Below are 21,121 nucleotides of genomic sequence, written 5' to 3'. Positions count from 1 at the left end.
TCCAGCTGTGTGTATATACATACACAGAAATTATTGGCCTGCCATGAATATCAGTTGTTTCTGATATTACTTTTATGGATAATGAAAACCTTGACGAAAAGATCTATTGTTCAGCTGTAAAAATGGGAAAAAGTCAAGGGAACTTAGACATCTTCCAGTTTTCTGCTTTTAATTGCTGCATCTTAATACTCATTGCTAGACATCTTAAACATTGTCTTAGATAATATATTTCCAGAGTAGAGAGTGGATGTACAAAGGCACTAACTAGCAAAGAGCCACTCCTCGTATGCAGATAAGAATACGGTGGCCTACTCCTTTAAAACAGAGGAATATAAAAGAGGTATCTCTTAGCTGTGAGATTTAATGATAAGTTTATTGTTCCTATGGTTTGCAAAGTTGAGGATGTGTGTGTGCTTTTCACGTGGGTCTGTGGATGTTTGAGAAGAGAGTAATTGGTCTTGTGTATCTTAAGTGCCCACACGGAGCTCCTTGGGAACAGCTCTGTAGGGGCTCACCTGGCCATGCTCCAAGGCATCTTCCCAACCCTCCTTCTTCTAGACCTTGTTGAAGGTACAGGCTGTTTTCTGTTCTGTATCTACAAGCTGTTCTTTTCAGATATGTAATTAAAAAATTTTATTTTTCATTTTTTCCTCCCTCAGCATTTTATTTTTAATCCCCAACGCAACTCCTTTGGCTCAGTGAGTGTGTTAATACCATAGAATCACAGAACAGTTTGGGCTGGGAGGAACCCACCCCTGCCATGGCAAAGACATTTTGTCCAGATGTTGTTGCTCAAAGCCCCAACAATCTGATTTCAAACCCTTCCAATGATGGAGCACCCACCTGAATAACTGCTGCAGTGTTTTACCACCCTCAGAGTGAAGAATTTCTTTATTATCCATCATATATCTAGCCTCCTTCCTCTTACAATTCAAAACCTCTGCCCCTTCTCCTGTCCTTTTATAATGTTCATTTACTTTTTAATGCTAAGTAATCAGGAAAGTAAACACTTGTTTCTCAAGGAAAAAAAAAGCCATACTGGATGGAGACCCCTATGACAGAAGAGAGTCTGTAATTATTTGGCTTCTAATTCTTGGTTGATAATATCTTGAAATCACCTCTCCTACTTCCCAGAAGGACTCCCTTGTGACTGTTATGTTCAAATGTGTTTGATTGTTTCGTGATCCTTTGGAAAAAAAATGCAGTATATTTTGTAAAAGCAAGTTCTGATTATTCTTGGAGTTTAGATTGTTTGGTTTGAATCCCATAGTCTCCATTATTATTTGTCTATATTTTAAACCTGGTTGTATCTCTCTGCCACTTCTCTTTGTTTTCTATCATTTTCTGCTTATTGAAGAATTTGTTCTTTTTAACTGGATCACTTTTTGCAGAATGTATATTCCTAGGTACCTCTGGGTTCTTTTGGTTGGTTTTGGTTTTGTTTATTCTTGCTGTCTGATGGAAGACTTTGAACAATTTACTGGTTTTGTCAACATCTTCAGCTCTAAAAGTTATGTTCCCAGTTAGGTATGCCAACAATTCCCCCATGCTTTGAAAAAATGTGTCCTTTGAAAATTCCCAGTGCACATGTCAGCAGCGTGCCTGCCACACAAAGTGAGCAGCACTAAGTTATAGTCCCAAGCACCGTGGCCAATTCTAATTTCTCAATAAAAGATTTACTCCTGGGAATGTAATCCAATCAAACTGTCCCTCAATTTCACATCATGAAACCTTTTTTCCTCTTTCTGCAGAAACTCTAAATGTTGTTAGTTGGCCACAGGCTATGTCCAGCAGTGCCTCCTCGTGATAGATTAGCTTTTCTTTCTCTACGTTATAGACCAATTTCTAAAGAATAATTCAGCTGATTTTCTCATGATACATGGTTGTGTTACAGATGCCAACATTTTATTGCTCATAGCATTTAGCATTCAAACACCTAGGAGTCTGAGAGCTATAGGGTGGACACTTGCCTGTGAAGAGCTAAATGAAAGTTGCTACCGAATTTGAGAGGCAAATAGTATAAAATTTTTTCTAACTGACCCAAGATTATGAACCTCAGTAGAAAATGACCTTTTGCTGGTGGTGTAGTGCTAGGAGGCCTTAAATTTGATATTAGAAAATATAATTATCAACTACTATTTTAAAACTACTCACATCTGTATGTGGAAGTGTGGCTCGACTAGTATTTATCCAAAACGTTTTGCATAACAATTGCTGGGTGAACTTTAACCCCAATCAGTGTTTCAGTGCAAACTAAGCTATTGGTGTATTGTCCCCGGAGTCCTTACAGCATTCAGTCCTTCAGGTGAGTGCTGCTGAAAGCACCATCCACCACTGCTCACTGCTGTGGTCACTCAACCAACGCTGATCTCATCTAGATGTAGGTAGGCTCTTGTTCTTTCTTCTTTGGCTGGCTCTGGGATCACAATCCTCGCACGTTTCCACTGAGTGTGTTGTGTTTCACCTTTCCTCTTTGTCATAAATAGCCCTGCATTATGTTTTGGCACTTTCCCTTTCTATAAACCCCTTTCTGTAAAAGGTTTCATTGTGTTTGCTAACTAGAGCTAGCTTAGCTCGCCATTTTAATGCATAGAGTTAATAATATTTGTACCAGGGAGCTTTTTTCTATCTTCACATTGCTGAAGGATTTATTGTCTCTTACAGTCATATTACGAATGTTTATGGTTTAGAATTTGTCACCAAGAAAAGGCTAATTCTAGATGTGGCACTGTAGATTTGTGGTGTTGTGCAAAGCAGAAGTTATTTTTCATATTTATTAATATTTCTACAGCTACAGCCCAAAGGCAAGCTGTGTCTGTGCATCACAAATAACCTTGTGAAGATGAGCGAGATTTGTAATGGCTTTGGTCAGTGTCTTCTTAACCACTTGGAGTCATTTTGTAGATGAGTCAAGGGATTTTCATTTCCATACCACCTTCAGAAAGCATCTGATCGTGAGGGATCTGGAAGAACTGGATGTCCCCACCAGTGTGTCCACGGCTCAGAAGTCAGTACAGAGAGCCTGGGAACAGGGCAAACACCCCATGTGGTGGCATTTAATGAGGACACAAAGTGGTGGCACACAATAAGGACATAAAGCAGGCATCCTTTCAGTTCACCTCTCTTTCCTGCTGGCTCTGGGGGATACGTTTGTGCTTTTAAAAGCAGCAACAACAACAATTCTGAATTCTGAAATTATTTTGTTGGATGCATTTGGGTGGATGAATTACAAAAATTCTAGGGTCACAAGGGAAAACACCAAAACATTTATCTTATTTTAAATATAAATACATATATATATATATTTATTTCCATACTTTTGGTTAGTTCTGCTAGGAGTCTTTATGGTGTGGAGAGAGGGAAGAAAACTCTGAGGATTTTTGTTTTTAACCCTGACCTTAGTTATTGAACAACTTGAATGAAGACTTCTATATGGGGATTGCAGAGTTGGAATAGGCTTTGTATACCAGTAGCTGAGCCTTCACCTTTGTTTATAGGAACAATTGTTCATTTGGGGGTATTTCCACAGGGCAGTCCATCTAAAGGTTTGTTTGGAGAAAGCTGGTCTTTTTGGAAGCTAGTGATAATGGAGCTGCTGGAAAACTGAGCTGCTAAGAATCAATTGCAAGTTCTGACCACCTTTGGAAAGCCAACTGTGTTGCACTGACTTGACCTCCTTATGTGCTTCACTTGTTCCCTGATGTGTTGCTTTAAAGTATCTAGTAAACAGCCCAGATCCAAAGAGGGGAGCAGATGGAAGATGAAGGACATTTGTGGTGCAGCAGGAAAAGCAGTGTTGTTACTGGTTCTATGGGGGGAAACATACCTGGAAGAACATTTTCTGAGTGTCCCAGGGGCTCCAGATATCTATAATAAGTCTGGCCAATTGCTTTTGGGGCTCAACCATAGGAACAAGGCAGGTGGCTTAGTTAGTTCCTGCAGAATAATGGAGGTCTCAGGAGTCTGAGGCTGGTCCTGGCTTTCCTGCTGGGAGAAGTATTCGTAGTGTATGTATGCTTATGCATGCAGCAAGGTGGCTCAGTGGAGCTTTGTTATGTAGCACAAGCTGCTCGTGCTGCACATTGCTCAGGGGTAGTCCCACATTTAAATCTTGCCACTGTGACCCTGTGAATTATGCAAGGGGCTGGATACCAGAAACTGAGCTCTAATTCCCAACTCTCACATTGGCTCTTGCTGCATATTGCTGTAGGTGAGTTATTTCAACACATTCTTTCTGTCTCCATTTCTTGCCTATGCATTGCTCATGCTAACGTTGGGTGATGCAGCAACATCACAGATGTAGTGAGATATTTGGGTAGAAAAGCGAAGAACGACAGCAGCATCCCACTTTAACACTGTGCACTGGGATCTTTCAATACGATGTTTATTTAAAAATGCATCTGTAGCAAAACATTTACCAAGCTCACAGGATATTTCAGGCTTTATCTCACTTTAATAAAAGATAGAAGGTGTAGGGCAACTATTTTAAATTATCATATGAAAGACAGTTTAAGTTGAAGGGGAGGTTACAAAAAAAGTAAAATAAGCTATAATTTTCTGTCCAGAAATGCTAGTGCTAAATTATCACTCAAATGCAGTCCAGCATGGTGGAAATTCAGAACTCCAGGGGTCCTTATCTCCCATTTCTCACGCAGAAACTGTTGTGTATGTTGTCATCAAGAGCAAACCAAATACAGACTGAGCTGCTGCACTCATTGGCGTCAGTAAGAAGGGTGCTACCACGTGTGGCTTTCAGCAGGTCTTCAAAGTGGTATGGAACCTGGTGTTATTGTATTGCAAAAGAAAATTTGTCTTCTTCTCTGGCCTCATGGTGGTAGCTCAAGCCTTCAGCTTAGCCAGCATCATGATGTAGTGGTCAGAGTTGATGGTTTGTCCATATCCAGGATCATCCATTTCCTATCCCAAAGGACAGTGTACATGACTTTTCCCACTGAGGAGCCCTTGAACTTTTCCTTCAATGGGGAATTCACATGTCATTACTTCATGGACTGGCGCTGTGTTCAAGAAACATTTAGGTGTTGTACTGAGGGACATGTTTCAGTGGGAAATACTGGTAATACAGGTGGATGCTTGGACTGGATGATCTTGGAGGTCTTTTCCAACCTTGGTGATTCTATGGTTTTGACTTTGGATCACAGTGATGGCACCATATTTCGTTACTGGTAATGATGCGATCCAGGAAACTGTCACCTTCAGCCTTGTATTGCTCCAGTAGGTCCTACAAACTTGCATGTATTCTTCTTTTAGTTCCTGTGTGGGCATTCGTGGGACCCATCTGGCATGAACTTTGTGATTTTCTAATGTTGCCACCGTTGTTTCCAATGCATGAAAGCTTCTATTCAGCTCTGCACTCAGTTCCCTGGTCATAATCCATGAATTCACGTGGATGAGCTGACAGACATTCTTCTTTTCGTAGTGTCACAGCTGTGCATGGCTGTCCAGAACGTGACTCGTCTTTCTTATCACTGTTGTCAATGCTGACATGCACATCCACTGCCTCACTGTGCTCACGTCCCCTATGTGGTCTCCATAAGCAAATGTCAGTGGGTGTCATTTTTTCCCTGTGGAGGAATTCAGTTCCACACGTTTGCTTCATGTGCGCTTCCATATCAGACGCCATGGTGTCAGACTGCCCCTCTGCTGCCATCTGTCATGCAGCAACAAAATGTAACAGGATATTGCTGGAAAGGTTCAATCCCCACTGCCATACCTCCAATATCTGCTTCTGACACTGTGGGCCAACATAATAAAATAGGATGTGTTACATTCAGAGCAGTCCTCATATTCTGTGGCAAAAACATAGAGAGTCTATATTTTGAATTTAAAAGAATACTGGAAAAAAATCTAATTGGAATCAGTTTCCTGAATGGTTTAAAATGTCATCCGAGACCAGGTTCTGTTCAGCTGTTCTCATGTGATATTTTCATGGCGCAATATTTGTAAGTGTAGCTGAGCCAAACTGAGATTTCACGAAAAGCAAAGTCTTTAAGCTGCTTAGGTGGCTACATAGAGCATACTGGAAAAAGTATAGGGAAAAGAGAGAAGAATAAATTAGATGGTTTGAATACCCTTAATTTAAATTGAGGCTAGTAGCACTGATATTTGAAAAGCATTCAGCCTCGTAGCTTCCCTCTAATGAAGCATCTTTGTTGTGGGTTCTGGGACTCTGAGTTCATTTTCTGCACTATGGAAAGCTGTGTCATGTGGGGCCTGGCATAAACTGGTTTATGAGCTGACTGATGGATGCAGGGCTCAGATTTGGGGGAACACTATAAGCATGTGCCAGGTTTCCATTAGCATCTGTGGAAATCAGGTACACTTTAGCCTTTTCAAATTGGAGGCCTCCTCTGAATTAGGTTTATGTGAACTGTAGAGGTACAGGCAAAGTCTGCAGAGGAGATGAGCAATGCTCTGTCCCAAGCCTGCTGTATTCTCTCACAGCTGGATGATGGGGCCCCTTAATGCTGCCTTGGCTAAGTCACACTGTTTGCGCATCCTTTCCCTCTGTCCTGTAGTGGAAATGTCACTTTGGCGTTTATGTGAACATAAACTTATGCACTGCAAGGTGATTCATGGGGTAGGATATGCAATGCTCCCTTTGGTCTCTGAATGTTTCAGCCAACTGATAAATAATCAAGAACCTTGAATGTTCCTCTCTGCCCATCTGTCTCATCAGAACGCTTTGTTTGAATAGTGGTAATTTATTGGTGAGTGCATTAAAAGCCAATCACTGTAATGTCACGGGCATGAATTACCACAGTATGTTCTGTCATTTGGTGGCTTTTTCAATGCCAAACATCAGACTAATCCCCTTGCGTGTGTGTGTTTTGTTGCTGTTGTCTTTTTGATCCCCTGCATTTTTAAGCAAGCTAATTAAATATTAAAACTGAAAAATAACAGGTTTTTTTTTTTCTTTTTTTTTTTCCAAAATCCATGTGCTACTACTGACAAGAGCTTTTTGGGTTAGGAGAAGTGGTGGTGGAGGATATCCCTCTTTTCTTTCCTCAACCTTGTGAGCCTAAGTCCAAACTTCTCAACCTTAATACCTTTGTTATCGTTATTTTCAGACTGCCTCGGTGAAGGCTAATGCAAGGAATGCCTGTGGAGCCAGGTCCTTGAAGGATAGCTCTGCAAATTGGGATTTTCTTTTGGAAGGTCAGAGTTGCAGAGTCTGCCTAGGTTGGTCTCCCCTCCTGGCATTGGCTGCACGTCAAATGATTGCACTCTTGAACCGTGAACTCCAAGGCCTGTGCTCCCACTGCTGCTTGGCAGGAAGAAGAAATGATTTCTGTATGGAATTAAGTAGTCTTCCCTCTTTCTCTGATTTTAAGAATAATTTTTTAAAATTTTTTACCACCTCACATCTTCTGAAGTTAGTTCTACTCCCTGGGAGGCTGGCAGTCTCCAGAAACAGTTAGAAAGAGACCCTTGAGGGCAGGAGCCTGACAGTCTTGCAAAAGATATAATTTTAATCTCATAGACTGTCTTGGCACACTGGCTGAAAACAGGCTTTGTCTCTGGGATGAAAAGTGAGGGGTATAAAGCCAAATTCTATCTTACAGTGATTATGAAACAGGCTAACATGCCACAAAAGGCATGACTAAATTGGCTGTTTTAATCCATGGTCTTATCAACTTTTAAATGCAGGAGAGAGGAGAAATCCTTTGTATGCATGTTGTCTGTATGCATACCCTGTCCCTCATTACATGAGGATCAGGCCAAAGGTTTCAATGGCTTCTCCTTCCTCTTACTTGACCTTTGCCTGCTGCCTTTCCTGGCCTCTGTGGGCATCTCTGAGGGGCAGAGCTGAGTTCTGCTCTCTGTGACAGCAACACGGCCCAAGGGAAGGGCATGGAGCTGTGTAAAGGGGGGTCAGAGGGTGTTAGGGAAAGGGTCTGCACCGGAGAGTTCTGGGCAGCGCCCTTCCCCCACACTTCTCTCACTGGACATGTTGTCAGTCCTTTTTCCACCCTGACAAAGGGGCTGCTTCAGCTACCAGCTCCGTGTTTGGCCTGCCCTGTCCTCCCTGACCTGCAAACATTCTCCACAAACCCATGACGACCCTCCACAGGCACAGACAGTTCAGAGCTTTGCTGTTTTACCTGGGCCCACTTATCGTGCTGTGGTACCTTGATTTGGGAGCTGTTGTGCTGATGAGCAGCTTGGCAAACAGTGGGTTAGCTTTCCCTGCCTGTATTGCATACACACAGCTGTGCCAAAGACGTGGGTACGGGTGAGGGAGCGATATTGCACTGCGATAAAGAGAAGCTTTTAATTCGTTTTGTCTGTGACCTGAATTCAGGGCCTGTGGATGCCATGTCAATCTCGCGGTCTCGTCTGTTAGCTCACTGACGTAAGTTGCAGTGACACGTGTGTGCATCAGATTGCCCTTCTCTGTGGCTTCAGGAAGGACATTGTGGAGCAGGGAGAGTTACTTGGGGATTTAATGATGCTCATCAGTTAGTTCTGTTTTCCATTGACATGAACTCTGGTCTATTCCAGCATTCAGAGGGCATGTGACTGTGCACGTCACAAAATGTGATGATTTTATCCTAAGAGGGCAGATAATTTTGTAGGAAATCACTTCTCTGCTGCTGAGGCAGCGAACGTGCAGAATCAGTACGTGACTTGCTGAATCATCCCTCTGTCCTCAGTTCTGGTGAGGCAGCACCTCAGCACCAGGTTTGGTTTTGGGCCCCTCACTACAAAAAAAGACATTGAGGACCTGAATGTGTTGAGAGAAGGGGAGTAAATCTGTGAAGTTCTGGAGCACAAGTCTTATGGGGAGCAGCTGATGGAACGGAGACTGTTCAGTTTGGAGACGAGGATGCCCAGGGGAGAATTTATCCTTCTCTACAACTGCCTGAAAGGAGGTTCTGATGAGATGGGGGTTGGCCTCTGCTCCCAGGAAACTACGATAGGATGAGAGGGATTGGCTGTAAGCTGTGCCAGGGAAGGGTCAGGTTGGGTATTAGGAAATATTTATTCTCAGAAAGAGTTGGTGATGCAGTGGCACAGGCTGCCCATGGAGGTGGCGGAGTCACTGTCCCTGGAGGTATTCAAGAGACATGGAGATGTGGCACTGAGGGACGTGGTTAGCGGTCATAGTGGGGATGGGTTGATGGTTGGACTAGATGATCTTAGACATCTTTTTCAACCTTAATGGTTCTATGATTCTAGGAAATAATGCAAAATGTACCTGTGTTCCTAATGAAAGAAACTGGACAAGGCGCATCCTTTGTGCTGACTCAGAGCATTTATCATTGGCTGTACAACTTTCTCACTCTCTTTTAAGCCCTGGAGCCCCTCTGATACTGAGGCAGTTTGTGGAGGGGCTGTGGGATCCTATCTCCTGCTCCAGAAGAGGTGTCTGAGCTTCTGGGTCACAAGAGGAAATCTAGGCAGCGTGTTCTACGTCCTAACTGAGAAACAAACAAGGATGCTCAGGGAACTCATGCACAGAAAGCCTTAATTTGTAGATCCCAACAGGCATGTACATGACATAGATGCTATCCACACAGTCCTGCTGAGACGACAACATTACTGAGAGCAGTTGCAAAACTCCAGACAGCTGGGTAATTACAGTGGCAAAAATTATGTGTTTATGTCCCTTCAGGAGCCGCAGGTGATAAATGTTTTGTGGATTGCACTCCTATACTCAAAAACCCAAACTCTATTCGTGTTTCCTGCAGTTCAGTGTGACTTCAGTGGGCACAGACTTGGGACATGGTCTGGGCAGGCTGCTTTAGTTTTGAATTAACTCTTCCAAAGTAATCCCAGTTCTCCTGTATCCTTTTCACAGGCTGGCCCAGCTCAATGTGAGGGGAGCTCTGTGTGTGGTGACTCAGCAGCACGCCTGCCCTCGAGCACAATGGGGCTGAACAGTTCATGCTGTGCACTTCGTCTTCAGGCATGTTGCTTCCTGAAGTTAAAAGAAAATAAAAGTAATGCTTCATGGAAAATAAACCTTTATCCTTTAGGTCTCTAGCACCCTCTGGTCTACCATCTTCTTCCTTACCTCTTGCAGGATAACAATTGCTATACTAATGGGATTGGTGTAGTTGTGGAGTGAAGTACAGTCAAAAGCTAATCTTTTTGTGACTGAATATTAGATTCCTTATTTCAAGAGGTTCTTACAGACAGCTTTTTGTCAGACTGATGGAAGATGGTGGGAATGGAAGAGAATTTGAGAGGAAATTATGCAGCTCTTCCTAGAAGCTCCATTCTCCTTTTCTGTGGTGCTTTTGTGTAATGAAATCTGGCATAGATTTTGTAATTTTAAGAAAAATGTTCATGACTGAGCAGCCAGTTTGACTAAAAGTTCCTCAGGATGCCACTGACTGTGCTTAAGACTGACAAGACACCTGAGCTGCTCAACATTAGCTGCAGAATCTAAAATGGAGAAAACCGGCAGATGAGTAATAGTGATCCTGCACTGCTTGTACTGTCTTTGAAAGTATGTAAAGCTACACATTAAAAGCTATTTATTGCAGGATGGAGATGTAGGGCAAACACTGTTCCTCAGCTAAAGACAATTCTTCATTCTTCTTGCAGAAAAAAGGTCCATTTTTTATTACTTTTTGTAGGGACCGTTCCTACACTACTGTATGAATATCCCACTTCAGGGCCAAGTACTTCCCATTCTTATCTCAAAATAACCTTATACTGTTTGTTTTTTTAGTCAATATAAAAATAATTTTTAAAGGAATTTTCCTGCACAAAGAGTAAAACTAACTAAGCCAGATGCTAGCCATGTTCGCATGCAAGGCAGTAAGGGGCATGTGCAGAAGGGAACGAATGGTAAAGTAAAATATAACAATGACAATGAAGCTAATAAAAAACAATATGACAACAAATCATATCCATCTCCAGCTATCACCACTTGATTCTGAAAGTTCTGACTTTGATTATCTGTCTCTTAGAATCGCAGAATCACCACGGTTGGAAAAGACCTTCAAGATCACCCAGTCCAACCATCCACCTATCACCAGTAGTGCTCACTAAACCATGTCCCTCAACACAACATCCAAACGTTCCTTGAACACCTCCAGGGTCGGTGACTCCACCACCTCCCTGGGCAGCCCATTCCACTGCCTGACCACTCTTTCAGAGAAATAGTATTTCCTAATGTCCAACCTGAACTCCCCTGGCATAACATGAGGCCATTCCGTCTCATCCTATCACTAGTTACACGAGAGCATGAGAGAAGAGGTGGACCCCCAGCTCACTACAACCTCCCTTCAGGTAGTTTTAGTCTCCCTTAAGAGAGTCCTCTTTTTACTACAATTTTGCTGCTGTTCAATGTCACCTCTTAGACATTTTATGTTGAGTGAAAGCATGAAAAGTTAGGATCTGAAGTCCTGAGTTACTTCGTTTATCATCTACTGGGCCTAAAGTGACTTTCTGCTGTGTGTGTGTCTGGGAAGAATATTTTCCATTCCCTTTCTGAAGTGCTCTGATCTCCCTGAGCCTGTTGGAGGTGAGGCAGATTCTGGATTCAGTCCCTGCGGTGTAAAAGCCTCAAAACAAAACTTGATGTCAGCTAATTGTGAGAGCTGAAATTATTTATGGTCCTGGCCTTCAGAGTCAGAGCCTTAAAAGTCTTTTAGTACCTTTGGGGATCTGTGCACAGGATACCATGGTGATGAGAATAATATTTGGAATTCAAGTCTTGTCTACTGTGATTTAGCAGCTGGAATGGGCAAGCAGCTGATTATGGCCATAATGGAAATCATGCCAAAAACCTGCACACGCACAGTTTGGAGCGTTGGCTTTTTAATCAGGCATATAAAACTCTTGTTATCTTTCTTAAGCCTTGCTGGAAACAAAATTTGGAAAGAAAGCTCCTGTTCAATATTCAATGTCCCTGTGCAATCTGAATCTTCACCTGTACAGCTGCCTTTCAGAGAAAGTCCTCACCAAAGGAGGAAAGACTAGAATGTAAATTATTTTCTTGATACTTCTGTCTGGGACATCCATATACATCTACCACGAAACAAAAGCTAAAATGCAGATCATTCCTACTATGGATCTGTACTGCTCGAATTAGGCTGAATCTGCCACTGTTTTCTCCAGGCTCTGGGAGCAACCTAAAAATTTATGGTGATTTTTTCTCAGATGAAAACAATATACTCATTAGCAGACCATGGTAAATGCCAACATAGCACTATTGTTGCAGCACTAACAATATCTGGGGACAGTTACTGCTTTTTAAAGGATCATAGAATTCGTACATAGGATGTATGAAGGCACAGCCACACATTCACTGCAAGCTGTGGATGAGGGATGTGATTGTTCCAAGAGGACCAAGAGGCCCATAGGCTCCTTATGGCATCTCATAGTTGATCTGCTCTTAAAGCTGAAGAGCCAGATTTCCCAAGAGACATGAAGAATTTCCTAAGGTAGTGAAAACATTTAAAAAATAATCCAACTTCTTGCTAACGAATAAGAACCTCATCAAGAAGGGGCTTGGAGGAGTAGATTCTAGTGCTGAATTCTTTCAGGCCTCGGCAAGATGCTTTAGCTTCCCATGGTGCTTCCCATAGGATGACAACACCAAAGGAGTGATCATCTCCTCACTGCATTGAATAGGTAGGTACATGCAGAGCTGATTTTCACCGCCTAACTTTTTAGCTGGCCAGATGCAAGGCAGCTCTAGTTCGTAATAGAATTAGTGCGCGACTCTCTAAGCTAATATATCCAACTCACAGGATTCTCTGCAGGATGATATCAGACTTGGGACCAAAGGCAGCTCATGTTCAGCCAGATCATAACACAAGTCTATCAGCCCCAGCCACGTGGGATTCATCTGAGCAAATAAACTGGTTGTCTAGTCCTGCTTTGGCACCGCAGGGAAATTGGCACATTCAAGGCATGATTCATCTTGCCCCGAAGACGATATCTAAAATAGGTCAGATGAGCATGCTGTAAAAGTGCCTGCTCCTCTTCACAGTTACAAAGGATCAGAGGCTCAGTAAGATGCAGATGTCTCTGGTGTGAATGTTTTAAATTAGGCAAGACGAATCCTGTCTATGCTGTATTATTTTTTAAAATGCTGTGTGTGATGGATATACAGGTCTCAGATTGGAAGTACTTGTCCAATTTAGAAGTATGATGTCCTGAGGGCCCCCAAAGAAATGCATATTTGTGCTGAGATGAAGCCTACCCCAAAGCTCTGACGTACCTTTTCCTAATATTTAGTGGTTATAAATTGCCAATGTTTCTGCGTTTGGTCCTCTCCATCACTTTTGTTCACTGATTGCATTCAGTGCCCAGAGAGGTGGTGGATGCCCATCCATAGGGATACTCAAGGTCAGGCTGGACAGGGCTCTGAACAACCTGATCTAGCTGTAAGAGCCCCTGGTCATTGCAGGGGAGTTGGACTAGGTGACCTTTAAGGGCCCATTCTGACTCAATTCTGATTCTGTGATTCTGTTCTACTAATTCAAAGATTTAACAGATATTCTTACAGATTTCTCCCATTACTTTGTAATCATTGTGATCAGGCAGCGCACACCTTTTCCTCTTCCTCTATAGGACATGTAACAAGGAAAATATGACTTTGCTTCTAATTCATATTTTCTTCCTTCCTTTCTTTCTTTTTTTTCTCTTCTTCGTTTGATGTCAGTCTGTGAAGCTGGGATCATACCACAGCTAGAAAGAGATCTTTTGAGTAGTTTGGTGCGTCATAAATGTAGATTTCTAATCAATTTGCACTAATAGCTATGGAAAGCAATATAACAAGCCAGGCCTTTTCTGTCTCTTTCTCTTTCTTACATTCGAAAAAATAAATCTGAGCAGTGACATAAGCGAGCCTTGTATAATTACTCTTCCATTTATATTTCTAGACTTGTCAATCTGGCAAGCGTCGCAGAGCAGGATTAAAAGCTTTCTCCTTCTCTTTCAATCAGAGATTTCATTTGCTTCCGTGTTGTACAGTAAATATAATCAGTTTGGCAGGAGATGGTCTTGTTTTCAGAAATGTTGGCTTCCTAGTCAGGGGAGTTCTTATTAACAGCCCGGATAGAAGTCAGTTGCAAAGAGCCCCAGCATGGGGTGCTCCTGCAGCCTGAGGAAGGACGTATGGGGATGTGGTTGAAATGGGGAGCCTGGAATGTGTCCCCCCAGAAGGAAACCCAAAGGTCACTGCTCCCCGTTAGCTGTGTGGGGATTTAGAGACTGCAGAGGGCCGCATTCAAAAATGTTGGCCACTGGCCACTGGTCAGTGCTGTTCAAGAACGGCCCACTGACAGGGACGTGGGAAGTCTATTGCTTTTTGCTTTGGACTTGGTCCCAGTTCGTCAGGAAAAGGAGCTGCTGTGGGATGGTGAGGGCTGTGCTTGGTGGGGGTTTGGACCAAGTGTCCACCTGTGAGAACTGTTCATGCTTTGGAGTGTCATATAGGGGAGGAGTAAGGGAATGTTCCATGAACAGTTCTGCTTTGGATGCTTGGATATCTCTGAGCCTAGACAGCAGCAGAGCTGGGAGTTTTAATTGTTGTTTTCTGAATGGTTAAGCACCTAAATTCTGCTTGCAGCTTATTTCGGTCGTCTTTGTCTTTCTTTTTTTTTCTCATAGACTTGCAGGCACTGTAACTCAATTTCCAATGCAAAGTACAATAAAAGGGAATTGGAAATACTTTGGTTGATCCTTGACGACAGCTGGTATGCAAATGTAGACTTATACTGTCTCTCATTACAAAGGAACCTTAAGTGCTTAACTTTCTAACTTCTACATGGTCAGACCCACAGATGCACCCATACTTCCGTGCTTTCACAGATTGTTCTGTTTCCTAATTCTGCCTGCAGATCAGAAAGATGTCAGGCTCCTTGCAGTGTAAGTTCTTCGCCAATCCTTCATTAAACAAAAAACCAACCTGCCCTTAAGCCCAACTAAGGTTTTTTCCTTATCTTTCCCAACTTGTTTAATTGCTTTACAAAAACAAAGTGTCAATTTTTTTAACCCCCTGACTGCAAAACTCAGCCTAAGCATCAATGTTTCTGTTTAGCAGATATTCTGTGGTGGGCCACAGATGGCTGTGAAGATATGAGAGTGGATTGCATTGAAAATATGTGGTCGTCAGTGGTCGTGCTGACAGCTGGGGGGCCCTGGTGGAGATGTGGCCCCAGTGGAGATCTGGTTCATGGTCCTGAATCCACACAGGAATTCATCTGCAAAGGGAGAAGCCATTTTATAACCTGCATGTAGTCAGTGTGATGGGTTCTCAGGGCTGACACCAGGGCTCTGCTGCATCCTGCAATGCACTGAAGAAAGTCATAATTAAGAACAACCCTGCAGCATAAAGCTCATGGGTAAAGTGGAAAACAGAAACTAGATGGGAGAGGATGCCATGCATGGAAAAGCAAACTGGTTTTCAGTGCAGGTGAGGTTTTTAGTGTTTTGCTGCTGGTATTGGAAGGGGAGAAAACAGTGCTTGAAGTGGGGTCCTCTGGAGAATTCAACTCCTGAAAAGCAAGCATTAAAGAGCTGAGGGGGCGAGGAGGGAGGCGAGGCTGCAGTGACAGCAGCAGGCATCCCATCCTGCATCCCACCCAGCGAGGCGTGCAAGCTGCTGCACAGCCCTGCGACCAGCCAAGAGTGAAAGGAGCCAAGGAGCCAGCCTGGGAGCCAAGCACAGATCCAGCTGCCACTTTTGGGGAAGGAGGAGGAGGGATGGACTCGGAGACTTTGCCATGCTTGGCACACGAGCCTGACAGCCTGGCCAAGCGTGCCCCTCGAGTGCCCTTAGTTGTAGGCAGTGCTTCTGAAGCAGATAGATAAAGAGGTTGTATGGGGACCACTTCCCACACAGCAATTAACAGGAAGAGACGACACCGAACGAATATTTCAATTGCACGTACAGGAGGTGCCAATATGTTTTGCTATTCTGCAATTGTGTTCTGCGGGTGCCAGCAGGGCCATTACAGTGAAGGGTCTGTTCAGTTGGCATTTCTATTGGAAACCTAATTTTTGAAAGGGGTTATAATTCGGCCATTTTTAATTAACGAGGGGATTAAACTTGGCACATGGGTACTCAAGGGCTGTTTGTTGCTGTTTTAATTTATTTTTTTAATCCAATCTGTTAGGCTCATCTCAAATAACATTCTTTGTTTCCACTTAGTGGGGATGACTTCAAATATCTTTATTTGTCTATGCATGCCTGTATCTATATGTAAAGGAAATAAGATTTACCGAAGTGAAGAATTACACTGGGGCAGGTGGGCAGGTTGCTGAAAGATCCCTTATTCCCAAGGCTGCTGTAATTCACATAGTATGCCCTCAAACAGCATTTGCATAACAAGTTGCCAATTTTTTTTTATTTTTTTATTTTTTGCTGAATCTCAAACCTAACTGAATTCTAACTGAATTGTGTCCACTTGGAACACACAGATTTATTTTTTTTTCAGAGTTAGGTGTTAACCATGTACACAGTACTTTGATAAATAAGCATTAGTAGCTCTCAGCTACTCACTAAACCAGGCAGCTTGTTTATAACTCATTATTACAATATGTAAAACCTTGGCAATACTATAACACTGTAATTATATGCCATAGGCTGGATTATTCTAAACCATAAGTTGTGCCACAAGTCAGGTCTCGCTTTACTCGTTATATAGTCTTCCCTTATACAAGCTTCTGATTTTTTGCCTCTACACCATGTTTGAATCTTTCAAAAGAAAACATTTACAATATGTAACAGATACGGACACGACTTCCATAAGTCTGTTGCTCAATCTTTGCATCAGAGGCATTTTTTGGCCTCACCAGAAGTCACACATTGGATCAGTAAGTCAGCAGCTTTGTCTCAGCTTTGGTCACAGGCTCTGGGCAGCTTCAGGACTTGCTGAGTTTGTTCGGGAACCACCACAAACAATTTTTGTCTATCTGTTATGTCTTTCAGGTTGCTGGACTGTGGCGATCCAAATGAGATCTGCCAGCTGGTTTCCCATCTTTGGGAATAGGCAAAATGGAAACCTGTAACATGAAGCAGATAAGTTACAAATAATGGGTTGCTTTTTGATTTTTAGCACTCAAGGTGGGATTCAGCCTGAAGGGACACATACTTTTGGTGTCTTTGTTTATGCTTAAGACTTTAATCTCCCATTATCTTCAGCAGAGAGGAAGACAACGTAGAGAACAGAAGACCAGACATTAAAGACTTTATTTTTTTGACCAAATGCAGTTGTCAGTTCAGAAGAGCTTAGGTGCTTAGGGTGTGTATTATATCCTCCAGCCCTGAGCCTAACCATAGCTTTCAGTGGAGCTGACTTGCTTCATTTTCTCCACTGGCTCTGATGGAAATCGTAACATCACTTCAATCAGGTGACTCAGAGGTGAGATGCATCCCAGGCATCATATCACCACCTTCTTCATTTTTCATATAATCCACCCCAAATGTGTGGCTCTTGGAGGATGCTTTGATTATATCCACAGTGACAGCTTTTTAGGTACATTATATATTTTACATACGTTTCTAGTGATGTTTGTAGTCCTGCTGCAGCCCTTCTACCAGACATGCTTCTAGACACAGCTTTTGGCCGACCATTGGGCTGCAATACAGGGCAAAATGCATAGGGGTAGGTGAATAAATCTGTGTATTTTTCTCAAGTTCTTGCATCTTCCCTGGCCATGCTATGGGCAGCACTGAGGGCTCATTTTAGCTGGTGGTCTCCAAACTGAGGAAAGAGTGTTTTGTGTGTGTGTGTGTGAGACAGTGAGCTACCGTGATGATTATGATTAGTTTTGGCAATACAAACACCCTCTGGACCCATTTCATTCCATTCAGAGGTGACATAACACCCAGAAGTTCAAAACACTGTTCAATAAATGGTAATAGCTGTCTTATATTCTCTGGATGGAAAAATGTGATGGTGGTTTTATTCATTTCTCTGGATAGCATTTGAGAGGGAGATGAAGGGTAAAAGCATGTTGTTCCCCTTCTGGTAGGGGGAGGGCTATTCCTTATTTTGGGATTTAGGAAGGGTATTTTTGCAGGAAGCATGGCAATTTGCATGGGCTGAGGGTTGTTTTTCTCCTACAGATTGCTTTGTCCTGGAGCAGTGAGGACACTGTTTGAAGGGGTACAGCAATTACTGTTCCCTGTGTGATGGGTTTGTCATTTGTGGTAGTGCAGCTCCCAGGGTATGCACGTTTGTCAGTTGAAATTTTTCTGCAATTTCGTTGACAGGAGCTGTGAGCGACACACATTCCCTGGGGAGTTTTTCCACTTTTTTACTATTCTTTAGGCCTCAGTGACATTTCCCAAGTCTAGTTGTTGGAGCCTCAGGTTCAAGTGTCTACACTGCCCTGGACCACATCCCGGCAGGGATAATTTGGCCCTTTGACCTTCAGCAGTGAATACATTGACTTCTGCAGCTCATGGCATGCGTCATGTGTGGGGTTGAGCTTCTTGTGTTAAACCTCATAGCCCATAATGGAAACCTCAGCCATTAGGTGCTCAGCGCCAGCATCCTTTCTCACCCTTGTAAATCTCAACAATAGCTTAAAAATGAAAATTAAAATGAAAATCAAAACCACTTTTCCATTCAGGTAGAGATAAATATAGGCCTAAATGTTTTAAGCTTTGTTGATACAAAAAGTAGATGCATACAACTCCAGCAATGTTGGTTATTAATGAAAACCTGTACTGTAATTTTCTTGGTAAAGTCATGGCAGTTGACAGCATTAGGCTGCAAACAAAAAAACTGCATTAAAACAGTTGATTTTCGGAGTGTATTAACGTTGTTTACAGTTCTGTGGCCTGAATAATGACATGTAATTGCAAAATCTTTGTTCAGCTGTGAAAATGTAGATGAGGTAACTCTCTGATGACCCTTACTAAGAGTGAGGGTTACTCCTACTAAGCGGGGTCTCGATGGACAGACTATGAAATTTTCTCCATTTTTTTATGGTGAAATGGAAGAGGAAGCCCCTTTTTTTCAGCCTGAAGGTGCATCAACACAAAGGCTTTGATTTTTTGGTTGCCCCTGGGCCACCTGTACTTTCTACATGAGTGTAAGTTAATTCCTGGGCTTTCAACCAGCTCATCCTCCCCTGTGTGCAGCCATAAAGGTATCTCCAAGAGTTCCTTCTCAAGTCATCTCTCAACTCCACAAAGTCTGGCCCTCTCCACCCTACTCAGTCCTTTCTTCCCAGCAACCCTCATACTTTCATATCCCCAAACTGGGCTGGGGTTACTTAAAGCCTTTGTGTATTCCTGGCTAAAGCCTTTGTACTTCTGACCAGAGGAAGAGGAACTGATCTCGCATACCTGAGATCTGTCACTGACCATGGACAGCACTGGATGGGTCATTTTGTGGCCTAAGCTGTAGTTTCTGTGGCTGGGAACCATGTTGCTAATTGCTTTTTTTTTTTTTTTTTAAATGCCCTGAGTGAGAACTAGTGAGAGGCAGAGTGTATGAATGATGTGAGATCTTCATCTGTTTTGCTGCTTTCGTCTGCAGGGATGCCACAGGAGCAAGGCAGTAAGGAGGCAACTTTTAAATCACCTAGGATCCTCTTGCATTTGACTCCTCGTGCTAATGGTGCTGAACTGGCCTGATTTAGCTGGTCTGTAAGGGAACAGGATCGGGAGGAAAATTATGGCTTATATGTCAACAACTATATAAAAAGGGAGACCTATCTTATCTCTGTATTATTATTGTTATTATTGTTGCTATTATTATCATTATAATTTGACCAAAAGCCAACTGATGTCCTCTCATTATGTTATTAAAATCAACTCTTTCCCTGTGCACAGCCATCTACAACCCAGAGAAGATAATGAATTTTTGATAAAGATATGCTGATAAAGTTGTTAATTAGTTACTCATCTTTAAAAATACAGCTGCAGGCATCTGTAGAGATTTCTTTGTTGAAGTAGTAGGCTGAAATAGATCCTCTGCAGGGATCTCACAGTATTCTGATTTTTCCTTAGAGCAGGGTTCATTTTTTTAGGACTGTTTTACAAATCTATTATGTCAAAATATGATGAGTTATATGTGCATAAGATGCAGGCCTCCACCAACATCGTATAAATATGATATTTGTTGCACCAAATGACATAGTCTAGAGAGATCACGGGCATGGGCTGGTGGTTGGATTAGATGATTTTATTGATTGTATTGAGTTGGATTCAATGATTTTATGATTTTATTGATTTTAATGATTCTATTATTCTATTATATGTGTGTATGTATCTGTGATTGTTTGCACACATATATAAGCAATTGAATTCACAGATGTATGTATATATATGCATTTAGATATGCACAAATTTATATATACACATATATATTATAATAAAACAATGCTGCATTTCTTTTTGAAATTAAATGTTACTTTTAAAAATAGTTATCTCTAATTCATTCTAGGAATTCAGCATGTGAATGGCGAACTGATCTTTCACTCTCGCTTCACTTAAAATCCATTATTAATGGTCTATGGAATATATGCAGTTTGCAAGCTTAAGTCATGTGTTTTCCTATGCATCAGGTTGGATATTAGGAAACATGTCTTCTCAGAAGGAGTGGTGATGCATTGAAACAGGCTGCCCAGGGAGGTGGTAGAGTCATTGTCCCTGGAGGTATTCAAGATAAGGGTAGATGTGGCACTGAGGGGCATGATGGGGATGGGTTGATGCTTGGACTAGATGGTCTTAGTGGTCTTTCCAACCTTATTGATCCTAAGATTTTGCCTGAACTCTCAGTAAAATTTACTTTCATTAGCTATCACTTCCCATTTGAAAAAGTTGCATAATCATGTCAGTAGTTCATATGCAAAATATTTCCTCTAAATTTGACTATGGTTGTTAATATTTTCATTGGCTTGACACCCACAAACTGCAAGAAGAACAGGTGGCAAGTTTAAAAAATAAACTTCCCTTTCAACTACTTCAGCCAACTGAATGACAAAAACAATAATGGCATTCTTCCTAGGCCTGTCCTGAGCAACAACAAACTACCTTCACTACAACAGTTCACTCTTTGCTCGAAGATAGAGATTATGCAGAAGATTTCTTATCAACCCAAAAGTATTGTGTCAGTCTGAGGACTTAACATTTCATTTCACAGCAGAAAACTAAAAGGTTTTATTCAGAAAA

At 42.2% G+C, this 21,121-nt stretch overlaps 1 protein-coding gene across 1 annotated transcript in view; it reads left to right on the top strand.

Moving 5' to 3' along the window:
- Positions 1-10,006, top strand: part of USP6NL (USP6 N-terminal like) — a 136,205-nt gene extending 126,199 nt beyond the window's left edge. Inside the window, exon 15 of the transcript XR_016463828.1 lies at positions 9,824-10,006. The gene's annotated coding sequence lies outside the window, so the exon portion shown is untranslated. The remainder of the gene's footprint in view (positions 1-9,823) is intronic.
- Positions 10,007-21,121: the final 11,115 nt, after the last annotated feature.

This window comes from Phasianus colchicus, chromosome 1, assembly GCF_987193195.1.
Source record: "Phasianus colchicus chromosome 1, bPhaCol1.hap1.1, whole genome shotgun sequence".
In the NCBI taxonomy this organism is placed as follows: Eukaryota; Metazoa; Chordata; class Aves; order Galliformes; family Phasianidae; genus Phasianus; species Phasianus colchicus.
This window is presented reverse-complemented; position numbering and strand designations above follow the sequence as displayed.